Source organism: Onychostoma macrolepis, chromosome 09 (assembly GCF_012432095.1).
Source record: "Onychostoma macrolepis isolate SWU-2019 chromosome 09, ASM1243209v1, whole genome shotgun sequence".
Taxonomy (NCBI): Eukaryota; Metazoa; Chordata; class Actinopteri; order Cypriniformes; family Cyprinidae; genus Onychostoma; species Onychostoma macrolepis.
In genome coordinates this window covers 32,100,978-32,120,840 of record NC_081163.1, presented here as the reverse complement: position 1 = coordinate 32,120,840, position 19,863 = coordinate 32,100,978, and the positions used below count along the sequence as shown (strand labels likewise).

At 36.6% G+C, this 19,863-nt stretch overlaps 1 protein-coding gene across 1 annotated transcript in view; it reads right to left on the bottom strand.

Annotated features, from left to right (window-relative positions):
- st6gal2a (ST6 beta-galactosamide alpha-2,6-sialyltranferase 2a) overlaps positions 1–19,863 on the bottom strand; it is a 74,899-nt gene that overhangs the window by 33,848 nt on the left and 21,188 nt on the right. Inside the window, exon 2 of the mRNA XM_058786917.1 lies at positions 5,518–5,566. The gene's annotated coding sequence lies outside the window, so the exon portion shown is untranslated. The remainder of the gene's footprint in view (positions 1–5,517; positions 5,567–19,863) is intronic.

The following is a 19,863-nucleotide window of genomic DNA, read 5'->3' as shown; positions in this document are numbered from 1 at the left end:
CACACGATTACGATAGATATGGTCTGTATATGATTTTCTTGAGATTGAATATGTACATCTGAAAAGCTAATTTGTGCAGCGATATAAAAGGCTATAAATAGCATATTTTAACAACCGTAAATGACCAAATTCCACATGTGATCGTAAAAGGAAGTTATTACAAACACTCGATGGTGGTTTGAAGTGAGTTCTGAGTAAAAGTGTACTATTAATCTCATAAATTGTCTTATGAAGCATGATGCTAATGTTAGCTCTAATGCAGCTGCAGAACAGATCCAATTTTCTTCATAATACATTTTGTCATAATACTTCATGCAAGGTCACAAGAAAATGTTTTTTTGTATTTATTTAGAAATACTTTTGATAATAGTTGGGTAAATGTTTACCAAGCCAAAATCGCTTCAATCCCAGTATACATTTTATTGCCAGTATAAAGGCTGAATAATAACAAAAGAATAATAATGATAAAATAAGGATTATGTCTCATACCTGGCAGAAGTGTGAAAGGTTCTGTTTCCTTAAACTAGTTTCATGCATTTCTTTTTCAACACATTTACAGGTAAATCCTAGTATTTTAAATTTGTGATTAATCATGATTAATCACAGCCCGTGACTGATTAACGAGATTAAATTTTTTAAATCTATTGACAGCACTAATTAATTATATATATATATATATATATATATATATATAATTGTGGTCTCATGAATCTATTATTTGTTCCTGGTCATATCGTTTTGGCTGACCATGAAGTTATGTTTAACTTTATATATTTATTTTGAACTTTACTGTAGTACAGCACTGACTTTGGAGCATACGTTTGACTGAATTGTTTGCTTTTGTCTTTATTTGCTCTTATATAAGCCTCTTATACTTTGTACTTATACAATGGCTGATACCGTTCATTAAAACTGACATTTAACAAAAAGAGGCAGAGTTGTGCTTATTGTCGTGCTTTATCATCGATCGTTACTTTCCGTTATACACCACACCTATCAAGTAAAGGCCTGGAAACTGTTGGCAGTGGAAACGCAAGCTGGATCAGGGTGTTCGCTCCCGAATCGTACCATACTGTACTGTACTGACCCGTACTGCTCGGAGGAAACGAGCCATTACTTTTATCTGAAAAGAGGACTTTGGACCACTGAGCAACAGTCCAGTTCTTTTTCTCCTTAGCCCAGGTAAGATGCTTCTGATGTTGTTTCCATTTCAGAAGTGGCTTGGTAGCCCTTTTCCTGAAGACGTCTGAGCGTGGTGACTCTTCATTCACTGACTCCCTGTTGCTTGTGCACCTTTTCCTACCCAATTTCTTCCTTCCAGTCAAGTTTGCATTTAATATGCTTTGATACAGCACTCTGTGAACAGCCACACCTTTCAGTAATGACTTTGTGACTTACCCTCTTTGTGGAGGGTGTCAGTGATTGTCTTCTGGACCATTGCCAAGTCAGCAGTCTTCCCCATTATTGTGGTTTCAAAGAACAAGAGATACCCGGAATTTATACTGTTGGGATACTCATTTAATGAAACAAACTTAAATATTCTAATATTTTGAGATACTGGATTTTTGACTTTCATGAGCTGTAAGCTCTAATCAATTTAAAAAAAAAAAACACTTTTGAAATGTTTTACTTTACATGTAATGAATCTAGAATATATGAAAGTTTCACTTTTTGAAAGTTACAAAAAATAAATAAATAAACCTCACACGATATTCAAATTTTTGGAGATGCACCTGTATCATACAAACACACATACAACAGATCTTTCTGGTCACCGAATCTGATTGGCTGATATGAGTGCAATATTAGAGTGATATCAGAACTCCAAAAGCTGTTTCACAGTCTGTAATCGCATCACTCAGTTTGCGGTACTTCTTACAGCGAGTATCATGACGGACACCCAAATCCAGTATCATTTTATAAATATTACTGTTTGTGTGTCACAGAATGTGGTTTTAAGAGGTTTTTAGGCGAGAATGTACTTATAGTTCAAATATGCAGTTTGTTAATAAAGATAACATCTATTTGAAAATTTGCTTTGACGTTTCAGATCTGTGAGCTCTAGATGGTCAGCAGACGTTCTGCACTCATGAAGCCGCCCGAGAGCACCTCACCCTTTGTACTTTTGACTGAATTGCCTAGCAACTTTTGTTCAGCTGTTGTTGTAGTTTATTAAACATTATTCGTCAATAAATAATTTTTTATATAAATTAGGGCTGCACAATTAATAAAATGTCTAAATCGCGATTACATTATAGACGCCACAATTACATAATCGTTCAAAGCCACAATTACAAAAATAAATAATTAAAAACGCCCATTTAAGAGGTGTTTGCAGCGCGGGGTTTAACAAACTCAGACAATGTATTTTATCCAGTGTGTTTAACTGATAGTCATTGTCACTCTGTTGTGCATGATATATGTGTTAAACGCCAAACATGTCAAAAGCTGATCAAAAATAGCGGTACTCGTTTGAACTGCGCGTTTTTATCCGCTCGCCTCAAAAGAAAACAGCGCAGCGTGAGCTTAGAGCGCATGCCTTTATTACAGTGACCAGTAGCGATCACGCACTAAACAATGCTGTGAAATCAAGTAAGAAGCAGTCGAGTTCAGCGCAGAGTTCTCCAGTACAAATCACGTCTCTTTAATTTAAAGCCAAATAAATCGGAGCTGTTCTTCTCATCAACACTGCAACAACGATCCAGTTAGAAGACGTTTCAGTCCACAAATCACCCACATTTACCATAGTCTTACTGTAGTAACACAAACGGTAACAATGGTACGGTGGCAGAAAACTAGGATATTCATATTGAGTATTATTAATATACTAAATATGTTAAAGGAGTAATGGAATATAATTACTGTTTTTCAAATGCAAACACCATAGAAACCATATAGTTAGGCTACTTTCTTACCATGGTAATGAGTTGCTGTACTTTTGGTTATGTATAAAATGTGCACCTCTAATGTGCATTTCTAAGAGACAAAACTTGTAATATTACATGTTCAGTGCCACCAAATCAGGTGCTGGTGCCACTGCTTTGGAATATTAGTCTGGAGCCCTTATAATATAAATTGTACTGTAAAATGTTACTGTAATTTGAAAGTTCAGGAAGAGTGTTTTCAGCCTTTTTTTAAAATTATATATTTTATGTAAAAAAAAAAAAAAGGGATCCAGCTTCAAACAAATGGCATAAATCTGTTCAAAATAATCGTTATTAATAATCGCAATTACAATCAAGGGACTAATCGGCAATTATGATTTTTGTCATAATCGTGCAGCCCTAATATAAATAGTATTTATGCATTGCGAAACAGTGTTTGTGATGGTGATTTTAGTTACATTATTCTGCCATTAGATGGCAACAAGAGACTGTTTTTATGAGCGAGTCAGCAGTAAAGACTTTTACTTTGAAAAATAAACAAGTTATTTTTAGTTTCAACAGCTTGATGTAACAAACAAACGCACCGAGCAGCAAAAATCACCCTTAACAGATGAAAGAATATTAACATTACAACTAAAGATAACGCTTTCCTCAGCAGATATTCAAACTGTTTATTGTGATATGAGATTGAAGAATGAATGCTGTATCAGATGCAGGTAATCACACTCGCTCAGTCCATCTCCCTCTCAATATCTACAATACATAATACACTGCTTTTAATACAGTAAGCTTTCAACGAAGCAACTCTACGTTCCTTCGTTAGTAGTTCTAAAGTGAAGTTTTGGAATTAGTAACCGAGGCTTGGGTTCAGCTGTTTAACTGTCAAACTTTGATATGAATCCATGGCGGAAGGAAGTAGTTCGCACAAAAGAGGGTTTTTAAAAACACGGCGGTGTTATTTTATGTATTTATACACTGGTGCTGTCGAACTGTTGTATAAATGCAATATCACACAAGTAGACGTGAGATATGGCTGTATATCAGCACGGCTGTGATTTGGCTGTAGGTACAAGGCCGCAGGACGAGTATGATGTATGAGATATTATAACATGTGTTCAGAAGTCTTTAACTTGGAGTCTGAGTCGAGTCTTAAGTCACTTGGCTCGCTGAAAAAAAAAAAATCCCACTCAGAATCCTCATGTAATTAAGTCTTCCTATTTACAAAGCTGTTTTATAGGCTACAAACAAAATATATGATCTGCTTTGTAAAAAAGGGGATGTGTTAAGATGTAAAGTTACTGTACATCCAGCCTGTTACTTATGTTTTAATCCATTAACATGTTAAAAACCGTTTTTCTGTAATCAAATATTATAATAAGAATCCCATCTACCATGACACATAAGGAAATATTTGACACAGATATTACAAAACCATACAAATAAAGTATTTCTTTATGACATAAGTCAGGGAATTAAAATTCCAAGAGGCGCTACCTCTATTAAATAAATAAATAAACACACACACAAATGTTGTTATATTTATAAATATATTTTTTGATTCATTGATTTTTGATACAGATACATTGTTTTGTATCTGATGGAGCAAAGCCATACAGAGTGACAGGTGAGAAAAAAAAAATTGTGAGGGAAAAAAATAAATTACACCTGGTACATAAACTTATTTTATCACTTTAGAGCCAGTTTAGTCCCATGCATTAAGCGAAAAAATGGCTCGATTTAATACAGTTATAAAGTTATAGTTGCTAACTATTGTACAACAATGACTGTTATTGGGAGAGTACTTTCACATGATTTCAAATATCTAATAAAATCACAGTTTGGTTTAAAGTATGTAACCTAGACAGTAATCATTTCTGTCAAAAACAGGAAAGGCATTCTCTCATGACAGCTTTCTCTTTCCTTTGAGAAAACGTCCCTCTGAGACCACTCATGATACACCGTTAGTTATCTGTATCATTTCACTATTCTCTATCTGCAGATCTCAATTTAGATCTGAGAACACCTGCTGGCATAACACACTTTCCATAGTCTAAAAAAAAAAAAAAGAAACCACACCTGGAACTGGAGCAGAAACCACTCTCATGCATATTTGTCAGTCAGAAACACAGGTAAGATTTCTGTAATCAAATTAATAAACTGAATTTGACTACACAATAACCTGGTTTATATAATAAGAAACATTTTAAACAACTGCTTTTTACACATCTAGCCATATTTTAACCATGTTATTACTATTTAAATTGAATAAATGTAATTCTCACAGTGAACATTTATGCGGATTCTAAGCAATTTAAATAAATGCACTTAAAATCAAAGATAAGTAAATAGGTAATAAAACTGTCATGATTGTAGTGCAGACGTCTTACCCGTTTCTTACCCATTTCATTTATGCATGACTGACAAATACATAGACATCACATTAAGTTTATTGGCTTGTTAATGTTAAAACTGTGCAATCAAAATAGATGGAAATTTTACATTCAGTTCAAATACATAACTTTAGACCGGTTTTGATATAAAGCTGATCATATTTTCTATCCCTTAAACCAACCCCTAAATATAACCCTCACAGAAATAAAAAAATAAAAAATAAATTACAAAATTCACACACCTCGCTGTAGTTCCTTAAACCCATTTATCCTCAAACAGTTCGTCTGTCCCTGCAAGACAAAAGAAGACAGCAATTAGAGACAATAACAGTCTTTTGAGGGGAAACTTGAATCATCCCAGCATAAGCTGGTTAACTGGTCTCGGCTGGTCACACGGCCTCATTCAGCTGGTCATCACAAAGACTAGCTGAATTTTTATTTTTTTTTCCCCCAATAAATGTGATGTCACTCAATCAGCTAACCAAAGATGCTTCTGGACTTCATGAGTTTCTTCCATAGAACAAACACTCACAGTCTGGACATGTGGTTTTGTTATTATGTGCACTTTTGCCAGAAAGGCCTAGTTTGAAAGAGGAAGTGAAGTGGATTCCCCAGCTTCAGTGCTGTCTGTGACAATAACACACTGCTGGTGTGGCGGGACAAAATAAATCCTCAGTGGCCATCTCAGTGGAACATCTGGACTCTTCGTCCAACAACAGAACAGTAGATTAGTGAATCTAAAACCCTTGCTAAAAAGGGATTTACATTTGTCCAATAACTGATAGACTAACAGTAATGAAGTAATGAAGTCAGAACAGTGTGCTTGTGAACAATTTAGTCATCTTCAACAAAACATTCCGCTGTGGGACTTCAAATGGTCTGCGCTGAGCAAAGTTTCTATTATGCAGGATTCACAGGATTATTTGTGGAGGTGTAGTGTTGAGATTAAAGGACAGTGTGTTGTGTATTTCTCAGAATAGTGGAGACTGACTAACTAACCGACCGACCAACCAACCGGTATGACATGGTAGAAACACATGACAATACACTTCCTGTGCTTTAGACTTCTCTCTTTTACTCATTCAGACACAGACGGAAGAGAAAGTGTTCATGGCATAACCAAGTCATAGCAGTGGAAGAACACCAGGAATGAAAGAAATAGACCAACATGAAGCACGGTTTTCAATTAACATTTTAATGTAATCCACAAATACTACTACAAAAGGTACAGGTATAATTTAAAGTTAGGCCATGTGTTTTTAGACCCTTTTTACCCAGTGAAATACTGCTGTGGCAGCGAAAAATATTACTGATAAATCTATGTCTGATGATGATCAGTGTATGTGTCCGCACATGTTTCTGCAGAGAGCACCACAAAAGGAAAGACTTTCAGGATTTTCAGATCAGTGAACAGTGAAAGTGTGACATTAAAAGCAAAGGCGGAAAGACATTAACAGTTCAATGCTGAAGTGCAGGGCAAAATTAATGACAAAGGGACTGACACGACAATAAAAATGGTTAGAGTCCAAAATAATATGCAAATTTGCAATTCTAGGCTTTCAAGGTTCAGGGGGGGTTCAGACTCCTATCTGAATGAGAGATGCTGAGGTATTGAGAAAAGAGTTTCAAGTTAACTACATGATCATTTCCTTATTAGAAGTTATACACAAGTCATAACACATAGGATATGGTTTGGGTTGATATAAGGAGAAAAAATAAAATATATATAATATTATATATATATATATATATATATATATCCATATCCCCCAATGAAAAAGTAAACCAAAATAAGAAAGGTGCAACAGACGTGGTCTGCTTACCACATTTCCTTTCTCCGGATTGAAACTAACAGACAAACACACTGTAACAGCAGAAATCTACATAAAACCCCAAGTGCAAGTCGATACGACTATAGACCAAAACATGGTAAAAGAAGCGAATAGACAGAAACCTTACAAATAGAGGGAAGGAGGACATAACAAGGGGCGACGGCAGTGAAAAAGCAGAGAGAAGAGTGGGAGTTACACAGCACATCCGTTACATTATTCATTAGACTCGCAAGACCCATCAAACCGGGTGACTTCCCAGAGCTCTTTCAGGTCATTATGCAAGCCACTCGCTCACACACTAAAACGCACAAGCATAAACACACACACACCTTATTCCCCAGAAACATCTGCAGTGGCTTCAGACAAATTAATATCATGTGTAGAAGTAGTACAGCACCCATTCTGGACCTGCACAGCAGTTTAGCATGAAAAACCCCTTCACTGCAAGGCTTCATTAGCTGGACCGGTTTCATTTCACAGCTTTAAACAGGTGTCGGACTAAACACGACAATCACTGGAATACCGGCCTTTACGTTCTCTTTAAAGGAAATAAATACAAATTTCCAAGAAGAGCATTTCAGTGGATATTTGAACAAAGCAAACATTTCATTTTGCAAAGCTCTATACTACAGAAATGCCAATGCCACAGAAATATTCAAATATACAAGTGAAAAAAAAAACAAATTCAGAGCTGTGGACAATATTGTTGTTTCTTTAGCATTAAACGGCATAATAGACAGCGGGAGGCCAATTAGGCCTAAAGCACAAATAGCTCAAAGATGCATTATTTTGTTGTCCTGCCTGTTTACTATGCATTCACCAAGACAAACAGTGACTGTTCGCATTATTTCAGGAAGCAAGTTTTTTTTTCTCCATTTTTTTTATAAACACAATAAAATTTGATATTACAGAAGTATGACTGATCTAAACCAGCATAGCTTGACCACATTGAATAGAACGCACTATAAACATGTTTGTCAACAGAATCACAAAGTAGACTAAGCAAATCAATGAACGAATTACCCACTGTTTTAAAACATATCTATTGGACACGATTCCAGTTAAACACACAAAAGCAGGCACACAAACATTTTGTAACGTTAAATCTTACTAAAACATGGCCGATTAAGCAGTTTATTTTCTGAAATCTACTTCTGTTTTGTTCTGTGTGCATTAAGTTACATTTAGATACAAATAGTCCTTTTCCTGACATAAATGTAAAGCACTGAGCCGCTACAACGAGCGTCCTGCGAATCACCTTTATGAGATTGTCCAGGTCTGGAGTCGTCAAGCATCTGACTTTAATTTGGTTAGTTTGAGATTTCTCTGCGGTTGTTGAATGTTTAAAAAAAAAAAAAAAAACACGAGACAACAGTAAAACATTCAAGTTTCATTTGAGAAAAACTACAAATCAAATAAACGCTGAAACTCAACGACCTTCATAAAAACCCCGCCAAAATAAAAGTTTGGTTTAACTAAGAAATTATTTCAGAAATCTCATACATACACACACACACACACACACACACACACTTATTCCCTAGAAACATCTGCAGTGGCTTCAGACAAATTAATATCATGTGTAGAAGTAGTACAGCACCCATTCTGGACCTGCACAGCAGTTTAGCATGAAAACCCCTTCACTGCAAGGCTTCATTAGCTGGACCGGTTTCATTTCACAGCTTTAAACAGGTGTCGGACTAAACACGACAATCACTGGAATACCTTTACTTTCTCTTTAAAGGAAATAAATACAAATTTCAAGAAGAGCATTTCAGTGGATATTTGAACAAAGCAAACATTTCATTTTGCAAAGCTCTATACTACAGAAATGCCAATGCCACAGAAATATTCAAATATACAAGTGAAAAAAACAAATTCAGAGCTGTGGACAATATTGTTGTTTCTTTAGCATTAAACGGCATAATAGACAGCGGAGGCCAATTAGGCCTAAAGCACAAATAGCTCAAAGATGCATTATTTTGTTGTCCTGCCTGTTTACTATGCATTCACCAAGACAAACAGTGACTGTTCGCATTATTTCAGGAAGCAAGTTTTTTTCTCCATTTTTTTTATAAACACAATAAAATTTGATATTACAGAAGTATGACTGATCTAAACCAGCATAGCTTGACCACATTGAATAGAACGCACTATAAACATGTTTGTCAACAGAATCACAAAGTAGACTAAGCAAATCAATGAACGAATTACCCACTGTTTTAAAACATATCTATTGGACACGATTCCAGTTAAACACACAAAAGCAGGCACACAAACATTTTGTAACGTTAAATCTTACTAAAACATGGCCGATTAAGCAGTTTATTTTCTGAAATCTACTTCTGTTTTGTTCTGTGTGCATTAAGTTACATTTAGATACAAATAGTCCTTTTCCTGACATAAATGTAAAGCACTGAGCCGCTACAACGAGCGTCCTGCGAATCACCTTTATGAGATTGTCCAGGTCTGGAGTCGTCAAGCATCTGACTTTAATTTGGTTAGTTTGAGATTTCTCTGCGGTTGTTGAATGTTTAAAAAAAAAAAAAAAAAAAAACACGAGACAACAGTAAAACATTCAAGTTTCATTTGAGAAAAACTACAAATCAAATAAACGCTGAAACTCAACGACCTTCATAAAAAAACCCCCGCCAAAATAAAAGTTTGGTTTAACTAAGAAATTATTTCAGAAATCTCATACACACACACACACACACACACACACACACTAACTCTAGCACTATCTATTCTTAAAAATACTAACACTAGCTTCTAATATTTTTGAATTCTATTTGTTTCCTTTTTATTACACAATTAACAAAAGCATAAAAGGCCTCTAACTAGCTTGCGCCATTCTTTTTCTATTCTGTCCATTTTCTTTTTTGATTATATAATTAAAAAAAAAAAAAAAAAAAAAAAGAAGCTACGTGCACTGTTAAGCTAACTGAAACTTGTTATAGCACTTGCATATTGCTCTTTTGTTGATTTTGATTGCTTCCATTGTCCTCATTTGTAAGTCGCTTTGGATAAAAGCTTCTGCCAAATGACTAAATTCAAATGCAAATATATACATATGGCCATATCACCCTATATATTGTATATATACACAGTATTGTTACTGTGCTAAAAATCCCATGCTAATATTAATACATTTCATTTCACTTGACTGGCCCAGTGAATGTGTCGGCAGGGCATTAAAGCTACAGTAGCAAAAACAGTCCGTTTCATTCTGAGGGGTCAGAGAGCGAGAGCAAATCGCACTTCTGGCGGTCCCACAAAAATCTGTTAGACCATTTTATTCTCCCACGCTGACAAACCCACAAGCGTTTCATCAATTTCACCAAAGACAACATTTGCACTCGAGGCTTGTTCTGTCCTTGTGGAGAGCAATCAATATACAAGACGAGAAGCAAAAGTGAGAAGAGAAGAGATAAGAAAGGGGTTTCTGAGAAGACAACCTTGAGACTGCCGGTCTCAATTCAGTGTGTCTCTGGGTGACCCTGTTTTGCGTTTACAGTGCTCTCCATTATGAACGACCAGGCAAGTGCCCTCTGAAAGCCTCCCCGCCGCAGTGCAGCAATGAGGGGAAATCAACACAAAGGTCATTTGACTGCATGTACATGGAGAGCGGATTGATGAGCAAACACATGCTCACTGCTACACACTGAACCCATTAACCTGAACCCTTCATCTACATTGCTAATGCACTCCGGTAACCCAATCCACCGCCAGGCATTTCTACAGTCGCGCAGGATTCTTGACATCACCAAATCCATAGTCTTCTTCAAAAGCGCAGCCATGGCATTAATCCGAACCATGTGCTCCGGCTACATCCTCTCCAACACCAGTGAAGAAAGAAATCTCACCTGCGCCTCTGATCTGGCGCCCATTTAGCACTGCACAAATGCACATGAGCTGTACAAATGTGCTGCCTTCACCCAGCTGGAAAAATGTCTTAAATAAACCAACACAGATTTCACCAGCAACCAGAAATAAAGCCACCATCTGGACCATGTCCCTGAGAAAGAACAGAGACAGGCAGAGGAAAGGACAAAGACGACAGCAAAGGAGGAAGGTGTTGAAGAGAGGTTCCTCTGAATCACTGGCGTGTGGGCAACCAACCAACCAACTAACTATTTTACAGTGCTGAATAAACTGGGAAAAAAAAAAAAAAAAAAGGCACAGTGTTCACAGAGCAAGCTGCTGTTTAAATTAAAGCATTTTGCATCAAACGCTTCAAAGACCCTCATAAGCATGGAGTTCCATGTGGGTTGCCGTGTCAGGTGCTTTGACAGATTGTTTTTGCTGTTTAATGGAGTGAGAGATGTTTTTTTTTCCTAGCGCATAACTGTAGCTCATTTCACAAAACAGTAAGTCGCAGAAAAATGTCTTGACAGAGTGAGCAAGCGCTCATGCACATCAAGCAGACGGAGCGCAACAGACAAATGTTCAACACTAACAGTGCAGCAGGACAACGATTTAACAAAATATTCGTTACAATCAAATATTTGTTGTTGGATGCTACATTGGATGAGAGTAATGAGAAAAACAAAATGACAGTAACATGTTTAAAGGAGGGAATGTTTTGAGGGTGTGAACCTACAAAAAATTAAATAAAAAAACAAATACAAAAACAACAGTATTCTGTATATTCTGAAATTCAAAATAACTTTAATTTTAATAAATGTAAAAATGAAATGCATTTTTGATGGTAAAGCTATACCATACCATATAGGTTGATTTGCTGCTCAAGAAATATTTCTTATGATCAGTATTGAAAATGTATATTTGGAAACGAGATACATTTTATTTCAAGATTCATTGATGAATAGAATTTTTACATTACATTTCCATACATTTAGAAAAAGCATAAGTTATATAGAAATCTTTTGCAACATTACAAATGTCTTCATTACATTTTATTTACTGCTTCCTTGCTAAAAAGTATTAACACCCCAGTGTTATTTGAGATACTATTATAGTTTTCACATTTTTTTTTTTATATTTGATTATATTTGCTTTACAATATAGCAAATATATAATTAAAAATGACCAAAATGCACAACAAAAAATTATTATTAGTTTTATTTTAGTTAACACATTTTATTCCAAGTAACAATTTATGGTTTTACTTTTAGGAAACTATAATAATCCTGATACACACACACACACACACACACACACACACACACACACACATATAAGAAAATCGAATTATCCAAAATAGTGACTTTATTTAGATGCGTTAATTAGACCCATTAATGGATTGTTAAGAGTTGTTTGTTGGAGCTCAGATTGTGGGCACACATAAACAGTCACTAGTGGCTCAAAACTGAAACCATTAATGGAAGAGGAAAATGGGAACGGTAGACACGAATGCAAGGCGTGAAAGCACTCATTTGAAATGGGAAAGGCCAGCTTGTAAAAGTTCTGGTTGAATTCACACCTCCCTTAGCAACAAGCCCTGTTCCCACACATCCATTATTCATAGATTTTGGTCTGATGCCTCTCCAAACGTTTAACGGAATAATCTACGTAATCTAACAGAATAATATAAACTCTGACGGGGAGATACATTTCTGGGCTGTTGGCAGGCTTTCGTAAATGCTAAGCACCTTTAATTTAGACCCTGTCATGCACTTTAAAGTAAGATAAAGAATCATTTCTTCACACGTATGCTTAAAGGCTGCGTGCTGAAGGACGTTCAGGAGAATATTGCTCTTCATCCATTTTGTCACAGGATTGTGAAGCATCCATTTAAATAGCTAATGTGCGAGCCTAGCCGGCAAGCATCACAGGACGCTTCAGAGACGGAGGATACAGGCTGCCAGGGGCGTAAACATCATATTTGCTTTTATAAGGTAATTAGAAAGCACTCTCTGAAGGTATGAGACGCGAGCAATCAGATTATATAACAATACCTGGATGCATTGTTTTAAAAGGATTTCGACCTTGAGAAATGAGCATCCAGATGAAATGTAACGGATCTCATTTGGACCATGCTTTTTTACGAGATGCCTTGTGTATTTACTATGTAATGGATCTCATTTGGACGGCACCACTTTACGAGATGGCATAATTATTTACAGGCAGGCAACCTGCACAAGAACAAAACGCATAATAGGGAAATAATTGGGTTCTACGACAGAAAGAAAATGCTTTAGAACACACACTCGTGCGTCTGATCAGTCTAGACTTTGTGAAAAGGGTTTCAAAAGCAGCAAGTGTTTAGAACATGATGACTGACATTTATTTTTGCAGATGGCTTTATGAAAACCATGGAAGATTTATTTCAGAAAACCAGAGAAAGTCAAATCTGATGTTTCTAAACGTGACGCACAATTTCACCAACTGCGTGTAGCCAACACTAACGAAAACGAGTGGGTGGGTGTGTGGGTGGGTGGATGGATGTGCAGATGTCTGAAAATACAGCTGATTGCCATATTGTGAAACCACAAAAGCAACATTTGCTACTTTTGAAACTTTTAAGCAAAGTTGTCATAGTAATAGATCTATTTCTCGTTTCTTTTCTCTAATCTGTTTGTACCATCTTGGGGCTCGACAGTGTGAGCATTTCTCTTGCATTTGCAACTTTAAAAATCAAATAGGTGTGTGAGAAAACTGTAAAATGCATACAGGAGCAAGGGTGCAAATAACTCATTTTAAATGACATTTAAGGCATCTTATTGTATAATAAACATCTTGCATTAAAATGTCTTAATTTTGGGGATGGAAAAATAGGAAGTGTGCAACAGTCTGGTGGTGTTATTAAACTTCAAAAGCAATGGTTTCATTAAATATGAGTGTTGCATTTCAAAGTAAAACCGTTCTGTTCTACAGACTCATGGTTCAGAGCAATCAATGAATAACATGCATTTATGACAAGTAATGCTTCATGTTGTTACTGTGCTCTGATGCTATGAATTATGAGTGAGTGTTTATGGTGTTTTATTGCAATGTTGTTAGAGTGCATATTTCATTTTCTATCCCTTATCTGTTTAAAAGAGCAGCCATCAAGACATATAAATTTTTTAGTACATAGAAAAAAAAAAAACTTTAGGGGAGCAATGAAAACGTGTCAAATTGTATATGTGCTTCTAAATTTTCAATGTAGGACTATGTGTGCTCCTTTGGAAAAGCAAGCATCAAGCCGTGCATCTAAACCACTGAGAATCCAGAAGAGAATTGTACAGCGTTTTCTTTTTTTAGTATGAGTTTCAAATATTCATAATTTTACATGATAACGCTCTCATAAACCTTGGATCAAAAGGGGTCCGCGGAAATCCAGCTTTGTGTGGACATTTCACAGTCACATTAACAGCACTTAACAGCAGATCACTTAAGTGCAGAAAAACAAAAAACCCTGCATCATACAACCTACAGTAGCAATCACATCTGATGTGCACAGATGCCAGGTGCATAGGATGTGATTTGGCACATACAAAAATGAATTATTTATATACATAAATTAACTACAAAAGGCACCCAGTGAGAAAGTAAGATTAAAAAGTGTTTCCATATAGGCTATACAGTACTTGTCTACAAAAAAAAAAAAAAAAGAAAAAGCATTACATACAATTAAAAATAAAACAAACACTTTAATCAGTGCAACTGCTTTGTTGTGACTGATCCTAGTTGTGGCCAATTAGGCTACAGTTTAAATTAAGCTTTTGTTGGTTGTTTTAAATAAGGTAAAATGAGCCTTTAAATACATATCTACACATTAAATAACCACCTTGAAATGCCATGTATTATGCCAAATTATTATTTTCAGTTAAGCTGTGACCAGAAAGTAAACAAATAATATCTGCATATCTTTTAATATTTAAAATAATTACTTGTCATTTGACCCTTTGTAATGTTTACAAATATTTGCTTTCATAGAGAAAAAAATAAAAATAAAATAATAACAACAATAATAATAAATAAAAAATATAGACATTTAGGCCACATCCACACGAAGCCAGATCTTTCCCTATCCAATCATTGTTTTTTGTTTTTTCCCCTCGTCTCAAGAAATGTCTGCGTGTACACAAAATGATGTAGTATACATGCCAGACCAGTATGTGGCGCTGTAATTCTGCCAAAGAGATGCACTAAAAACAGAGAAGACTTGGACTATGCGCGTCAACCTTGCGCGCTGTATAAAAACGAACATGGAACACTACATTTATTAATCTGTGTTAATGTGTTCATGTTGATGGTGCCGTTACGTGACGTAAAGGTGTCTAGGGGCGAGATGTAATAGTAATAATAATAATAATAATAACAACAACAACAACATTTAGATGACATCATCGTTTCAGAAAATACACGGATTGGCTGTACACACACAAAAAAGCAAGGGTGTCATTTTCAGATTTATCCACTCTGGGACCTGGTTTCAAAAAAAAAAAAAAGTATCGGTTTCACTCTCCCAAAACGCCACATCTGTCTGGACAAAACACCTATACGATACAAATTTTTTTGCGTATACAGCCAACCGTGTCTCCGTGTGGACAGGGCCATAATCATCAAAATAATTACATCCCAAGTCACTGTTATGAGTGAAACAATGAAATGAGCAGGACATCAATGCAGAGGTCTTTGCTTGACATGTTGCAGCACCAAAGGAGCAACACTTTCATTAGAGAGCTGTAATTTATACACCGTATTGATCCGTCTGCAGTTTATGATGACGGAAACATGAGCACCTTCAAATCAGAGTCAAAATGAGCCAAACACAAATGAGCGATTCAATACCTCAGCGGAAAAAGGGAACAGAGGGAGAAAAATGTTATGCTGAAGAGAACCTGAGTGAAAAGAAAAATCGATCCAGAAACGAATGCCTAATTAAAGAAATAGTTCAGCCACAAACGAAAATTGTCATAATTTACTCCCATGTGTTTTTCAAAACCTGTAAAATTTTGTTTGCTTTTCCATACAATGAAAGTGAATGAGGACCGGAGCTCTCAAGCAAGACATTCAGGTCACCATTCACTTTAAGCAGCATGAACATTCTTCAAAACATCTCCTTTTGTGTTCCACAGAAGAAAACATGGGTTGAAAGTCTCGCAGACGAGTAAAATGACATTAGATATTTAGGTCAAATACCTCCTTTGAGCCAAGATGAGAGTTCATCTTTTCTTTTGTTTGAGTAATCACCTACATATAAAAAGGACAAGGAGGAGCACAATCACACTGCCATTGAATCTCCACCACATGCACAATCTTTCCCGAGGCCCTGTGGAACATGAGAGCCGACTCATAATTGCACATAGTGTCACTCAAGAACCCTCAAATGAGAAATGGTTCATGTTCATGCGTAAATTTAACACCATAAAAAGAGAAGGAAAAAAAACCAACTTGATAACAAAAAGCACCACTCACCACTGGTAATGCTTTTTGATGTGCGTCTTGCAGGTGTGTTAGTGCCGTGGAGTGAAACGTTTAAGTTGCGGTGCCTCTAATGCCTCCCAACAAATTCGCTTATATACACACACACTGCTCCTAACCTCTGCTGCAGCTGATCCAGAGAGCCTCACAGGCCCTGGAAAAAGAGGGCAGGACAGGACCCCTATGAAGTCGAGTCAAAGGGGCTTTAAACACTGAACATGGACAGCTGTGACGCGTTCCACTCCTATTCCTCCCTCTCGTTTCTCCTCTATCTGTCTGAGAATGAGGGATATCTGGTTTCAGCACTATTTTTGATCAGGACTAAATAATCACGTTTAAATAAGTCTGGCTGGGCTCTCTGCTTCTGATCCTCATATTGAACTTGAACAGAAGCCTGAACATGAAGGGCTGCCATAATCCCCATAAACAGCAGTGTGACCTAAAGATTGGCAGTAAAACTAGAACCCTGACATCTGAACATACTGATCTCTTCCAAAACCCAGTGAGCCTATGTAGGCAACATTAAAGGCATGCTAGGCATGATCATGAGGTAAAGACTGGGAAAAAAAAAAAATAAAAAAAAAAAAAAAAAAAAACACACACACCTTAAAGGGATACTTCACCTAAAAATGTAATCATTTAATCACGTCATTTCAAACAATAAGCATTTCGTTCATTACACCACAATGAGATTTGTTCTCTCGTGGCACAAAACCACATTTGAGCTTTCACAAAAAACTAACTTCATTGATTTTCGCATAACAGTAGTATGGTTCTGCTTCCGTTTACTATATCTAATGTGCAAAGAGTGTCTAAATCACAAAACAATACAGGGATGCACAATATGCAGGTATTATATTACTAATTGGCTGATATTCAAGTTTTTTTTATAAACTTAGGTAAATATTGAATAATAATATATATATATATATATATATATATATATATATATATATATATAATAAAACATAATCCAAATTAATGTTTTTCACATCTAAAAGACACGGATTTTAAATTTAATGAATTAAATGCATTTAGCAAAACAGCATAGATTTTTAATACCAGTTATTTATATGGAAAAAATAAATATTAGAGGTCTTTGCTAGAATCTAAATGTGCGCACCCAAAATAAAATAAATAAAAATCCAAGATGGTAGAGAGTTTGTTAATTTCACTCCGTTCTGAGAAGAACTGAACACTATAATGTAAACATGTAGTTGTTGTCCATGTAGAGCAGGGCTCTGTAACTCCAGTCTCCTGCTGAGTCTAGCATGAATCTTAATGACACACTCCTGAACAAGCTAATCATGGTGTTCAGAATTACTTTGACATTACAGACAGGTGTGTTTAATTAAAGTTAGAGTGAGAGTCTACAGGACACCGGCCCCCCCAGGACCGGAGTTGAAGAGCCCTGACACAGTGCTCCAGATCAAACACTTATGCGGTTTTCCTTTAGTTGGGCGGTACCTTTGAAGGCAGCTACCCATCTAGGCAGTAGGCAGTACACTAGGTTTTGGAACAGAGCTAGTATCTGTGTGTGTGCCAAGTTGGCGCTCAACACGAGGTATTGCACTCACTCTGCAGGCGACCGTTTCGGCCCTCATTCCAGCCATTTCGCAGGCTGTCAGTCATACACACACACAAATGGCAAGCTCCCTGCCTGGTTTTAAACCAAGTCCTCCATAAGGGCTCTCCTCAGAGTGACGCACAAGCACAGCAACTACCTCAGAGGAAAGAAAGCAAACAGCTTTGGATCATGTCAGAGCAGAGAAAAAGAAAAATGTTTCCCTCTTGGGACTCTCTGGGATCTCAAAAAAAAAAAAAAAAAAAAAAAAGCTACAGCGTCTCATGTATAGGCTCGTTTTGATATAGCTGCAAATGCATCATTTCCCCAACTGAATGAAACAGAACGCATGGGATCTCTGGGTATTTAATATTTCAAATCATTTTAACTTGACACACTGTCTTAATATGTAGCGCATGTTGTAAGGCTACATCCACACGAAGCCAGAGCTTTCCCCACCCAATCTTAAGAAATATCTGCGTACACACAAAACGATGTAGTGTACATGCCAGACCAGCATGTGGCGCTGTAATTCTGCCACAGATCTACAATAAAAACTACATTTATTAATCTGTGTTAATGTTAGTTAATAAAAAGTCAATCATTCAGTGTTTGTTCATGTTCTTGTTGCGGGTACATGACGTAGCGTGTCGGACTAGGTCGAGACGTGGGCTGATGACTTCTAGTGCTGGGCGGTATGACCAAAAATTGATATCACGGTATTTTTCAAAATTATACCGGTTTCACGGTATATTGCGGTATTTTTTTTTTTTCCATGCATGACCGGGTGTTAACCACATTTTCTACTGATTGAGGGAGGAAAAACTGCAGTAGATTGACTCAGAATGCCCTATTTTACTGTCATGATGAGCGAATATTGTAGAAAAATTCCACACTAAATAGTGACTAAACACGACCCATTAATAGCCTACATGTTAACCAGGAGTCACTCATTTATAATTGCGACATCGTCTGATAAAATCAACATGCATCTAACGTTACACTAAAGAGCGGCTATGCATCGCACTGCCTGCTTCTGAATAAAATTAAAAAATAAAAATAAAAAAGTGCATAATATTAACAGACAAACTATGCTCATATTTATAATTCCAAACAGTCAGTTAGCGGCAAGTGCTTGGAAACGCTGTTTTGTATTCATTTACTGACGAGTCTGCGGCAGTACGGCCAGCTGAATGCGGTGCTTCTCTGCCGCTCGCTGCACAGAACAGACGCAGAGAGACACGACACTGCACCGGGAGAGTCAGACCTCGCGCTCGCAGGGCAGCACTGGCGGTATCTCTTTTAGGTTTATCCAAAAATGTTGCTAGGTTTGTCAGTTTGTATATTCTATGGAAAAAAAGCCGCTAAAAGGGTCTAAAAATTGCTAAATATAGTGCTAAAGTCGCGCTCGTGTGTGTGAGACGCGGGAGCTGATGGCAGCCGGCGGTGCATATTGTGGATGAGTTCTTCTGTGTCATCACGTTCTACAGCTTCAGAACTTTCACGCTTAGAAACACCAAAGACTATAGGTAACACATACAGCTGTGTCCTCGCCACAATACAATAGTGAAAAGAGACCCCTCTCAAACAGTGTCGCGTTCTGAACGTTATTTAAATAATACCGGTATTGCGGTATTTAAAAAATTAATATCATAAGAAAAATAAACACCGGTATTCGGTATGAACCGGTATACCACCCCGAATGACATCGTTTCAGAAAATAAACGGATTGGCTGCACACATGAAAAAGCAAGGGTGTCATTTTCAGATTTATCCTCTCTGGGACCCGGTCTAAAAATAAAAAATAAAAATAGCAG